Consider the following 4,224-nt stretch of genomic DNA (forward strand, 5'->3'; position numbering starts at 1 on the left):
GAAATGTAATATTTGACTTGGATAATTTAAGATTTAGCCATATTTTACCATGTAAGATAAAAGAAAATTATGTTGGTCGGCCACTAGTGAGGAAGACGGACTTTGGTCCTTATGTCATGTCAATTAAATTGAAAAATAGTTAATTTTGCTTTGTATTGTCCAAATTATCAGGACTAAAGACTGCAATTATTTAACCCTCTGAGGACAAAGGACTCATTTTTTCATATATGACCTAAATACACTTTTTAAATTCATTTCAAGCATTGAAATAATTTGTACAACACATCATAAGTTAAGGCTTGTTTTCAAACCTCTAGACATCACTTAGATTTGTACTTCCTACATATGGGACCGCGGTCATCTGACCTCAAGCTAAGAGGAGAAATGCAGCGGAGATCTGCTTCCTAATGAGTTAAAATCAGCCGTGCCGTAACGGTAACTGGTGTCTGAGCTTCACTCCTGTCTGCGCTGTCAACTCCTTAGTTTACTTTCTTTTACCAATACCAGTACTATCAGAGCGATTTCAACATGTCTTTGCTAACTGCTCATTGTGGTTTTTGGGGAGTTTCTTTGAGTGATGAATGATGAATGAAGATTTTATCCGGAGTGATCCTAGCATCAATTTGCACCACTCACAAGAAATTAGAATAAAAGGCCTCCAAAACAAGACCGACAGAAACACACAGAAGCACACACACACAACTTTCGTCTGTCTCTCTCGGTCAATAAATTCCTTTGGGAAATTCTTAACTTATCTTGCAGGCATGTGTATGTAAAATGAAGATAGACGCTGAAATTCCATTCCAGTAGAATGCAGTCGTAAAGGACAGTGGAGTTGCATTGAGAGGGTGATCAAAGTTAAAAGGCATTTCTGTCCTCCCTGGTGGACAGGCCTATCAGTGAGTCCACAGTAACATTACCAAAAACTGACATAAACAGCAGATATGCGGCCTGCCACAGGAATGCGCTGCATTGCGGGTCCAGGATTTTATTGACATAACCACAGACTGACCGGAGGGAGCTGTATTAGTGGCACAGCCCCCCCACCCCAACAAAGCCGTGTGAACGGCGTGATGTACTGAGTAAATGAGGCTGTGGCGGAGCAGGGCCCTCACCAATCACCTCATTCATAAAGTCACAATCTGACTCCCGTATTGAGAGATGAGAATTACTTCATGTGCTAAACCATCTTGTTGGCTTTTTCTCAACGGTGAAGGATTGGGGTTACAGCCTGTGGAGTTTTTTTGGTTGGAGAAAACAAAATGTTTTTTTTTTTAAATCAATAACAATCTCTTGAATTACAATGGGTGAGGTCCAAGATCAAGGCTCAAGGATCATGGTTTCATTTCTTTGTTTTCCTTGTGTTTTAAGCTATTTTTTTGCTGTGTCATGTCATTATATTTGGGATATTATGTTGTCATTTATCCAGTAAAATAAAGTGATTTATAACATTGTTACGTGGAAACCTGTCCAATTGCCAAGTCGTAACTAAGGTCCTTTCTATTTACTGGAGCTGTGGGCAAAACTTGCATTTCATAACAACCTTATGGGATGATTTTTCCGGGTGTTAGTCAAACCCATGGGCATGATTTGCAGGGTGGGTGGGTGGGGGGTTACAACCCCTTCAACAATAAAAAAAAACTGGCCAGTGCAACCCGCCCAAAAAAATATATATATATTTTAATATCCTTAAGATAAATAAAAACATTTTTACCAGAAATTGATGCAGATAATTTCACCAGAAAGCAGAAAATGAAGTGAAATGTTACGGTGGTCGTTTTAGTAGATTACTCACTAACATTGTTGTGGAAACACAACAAGTATGGAACCTGAATGCAAACTTCCTGCATTACTGCATTACTTCAAATATTGAGATACTCTTCTACTAAACTAGAATTCACGTGTAATAAAACTTTGACAACTGTCAACTGGTTGCTATGGACTTTGAATAATTTAGCACAGGTAAAGCTGCCGAAGCTGAACATTAACTAGGGAGCTTGCATGCTACCACTCCTTCCATCTCAAATGACTTAAAAAAGGATATTTCCGTCGGGTATGGCTGCAGCCTGGAGACCTCCCGTCTCACGCCCTCCGGCTGTGTGCTGTCCGCGAGCTTCGACTGTTCAAAAAAAGATTGCTAACGAATAAATTAGTTTTTCAACTTAGTTCCAACACGATGCAACGAGCTAAGCAGTTTTTAGGATTTATTCAGTCTCTCCAAAGCTACAGCTCAGATTGTCTGGCTGACTAAACAGGGAGGGACCCATCTGCTAGCGATTGGGGGGGGGGGGGGGGGGGGGGGGGGGGGGGGGGGGGGGGGGGGGGGGGGGGGGGGGGGGGGCGAGGCTGAGATAGCGAAATTGAGCTACATGGAAAAATATGCACCAAATGAGCCACATTGAAATGTTGCTGTTTTCATGAATACAAAAGTTGGGTGACCCTCCCCTCTAAGCTAAAAAACCATCGGATGAGCCTCCCCTCAACAAAGAATAAAAAGACATTACCCTCCCTTGTTTTCCGCCGAACGGTCCCTTACTTCAAAAATCTACCCAGAGGCATCCTGGGTCAGGCCGGGCGCTCCGTCGACTCCTACGGTCTGGTCCTCGGGCTCGTTCACCGCCATCATCAGTGTCTAGACTCCATTGGGGGTGGGGCGGGGCGGATTGTCTTGGCTTCCTTACCCCTTTTATAAATTATTCTATAACTACGTAGTCTAAAGCTCCAAAGAATGTACGTTTTATTATGCTTATGTACAATAAACCTTCCTGTATCCGCAAACAAGTCTCTCCTGATTAAATTAAGCTTGTTTCCCAATCTGTCTATTCCCTTGATGGCTTTATATCGGTTATGTAACACATAATAGTTGGAATGGGGAGGATATGGGGGGTTTAGGTGGGATAGTGAGCTTTTTCAGTATGTATGTATGTATCAGGGCTGCAGTCAAGACCACCTTTGTTAAGTGCAAGACCAGGACTAGTTGAGTCCAAGTTAAGACCAAGTTCAAAAAGGTTTGAGTCTCAGTCAAGACCGAGACCAGGACAGAAAAAAAGGTCTAATGCATGACAGTTTCGAGACAATACTTTTGGGTTTCACTTTCCCTCCAATATTATTATTAACATGATAAAGACACCTGGACTCGGTTAAGACCAAAAGCCATATTTGGCAAGACCAGTGACCGAGACAAGTCAGAGTCCAAATACCAGCAAGTCCGAGACAAGTCCGAGACCATAGAAAAACGGTCTTGAGGCCGGACTCGAGTACTACAGCTCTGGTGTGTATGTCTGTATGTCTGTCTGTGGTGTAAATGTCTTGTCTAATTGTGAATGTACAGTATATTCTTGCCTTTAAGGACCCCCTCGAAAATGAGATGCTACATCTCAAGGGGTTATTCCTAATAACTTTGCTGTTATGGAAAGGTGCTTTTTTAGATAAACGTATCCCTCTAAATCCTCATGACTTTCTGAGCAGGCTTAGAACTGAGAAGCAAACGCGATGTGGAATGAAGAAGGCAGCGGTTAGGGTCTCTGAATTTAGGGTCAAAGCGTGGAGCAGCTCCCTGCGAATGGAAGGGAGAGGATCATGTGTTCCTATGTGGGACAGACTGATGGGACTCAGCGTCATCCTGTCCAACACTTATGTATTTATTGTTATTTTATCATCAGATGATTGCAGTAACATGACATTTCATTTAGGTTTCTGGCTATAAACCATAAAACTGTAATATCCTTTACATGTACATGGATTGTGCAAATGTTGTCTCTCTGACCATTTGGAATATTGAAATGTATGAAAATGACATTGTTTGATTTTCCATGATATGAACAAACTGTTAAACTTCAAAAGACATGTGAGTCTTTTTTTGTCATTGCACCACTGTCTGGCATTAATACAACCAAATAACATTGGTACTCCCTGAGTGTCAAAAAACACACCGACAAATGTACAAACAGTCATTTTTTTTACTTTTATAAAAATGGCAGATGAATAAGGGCAAGGGATCAAATTATTAATTCATTAATTCTGATGAGGCCCAAGATAAGGAAGCTAATGTCATCTCAACAACACAGACGTTAGGCTACCTGATCCAGATTGTTGTACATGTATACATGTATTTATACATACATACATACATACATACAGTACATGTAAGCATATGCATGCATACTGTTTATGCATACTGTACACATTGTGTGTGTGTGTGTGTATATATATTTATTCAATTTT

General features: G+C 41.1%; 1 long non-coding RNA gene across 1 annotated transcript in view; it reads right to left on the reverse strand.

Annotated features, from left to right (window-relative positions):
- Positions 1 to 249: 249 nt before the first annotated feature.
- The window catches only part of LOC117948369, a 172,612-nt gene continuing 168,637 nt past the window's right edge, over positions 250 to 4,224 (reverse strand). The window contains exons 3-4 of the long non-coding RNA XR_004657422.1: positions 3,400 to 3,403; positions 250 to 311 (exon numbers count right to left, since the gene is read on the reverse strand). This is a non-coding gene — a long non-coding RNA (uncharacterized LOC117948369). The remainder of the gene's footprint in view (positions 312 to 3,399; positions 3,404 to 4,224) is intronic.

The sequence above is a fragment of the Etheostoma cragini genome, chromosome 7 (genome assembly GCF_013103735.1).
Source record: "Etheostoma cragini isolate CJK2018 chromosome 7, CSU_Ecrag_1.0, whole genome shotgun sequence".
Taxonomy (NCBI): Eukaryota; Metazoa; Chordata; class Actinopteri; order Perciformes; family Percidae; genus Etheostoma; species Etheostoma cragini.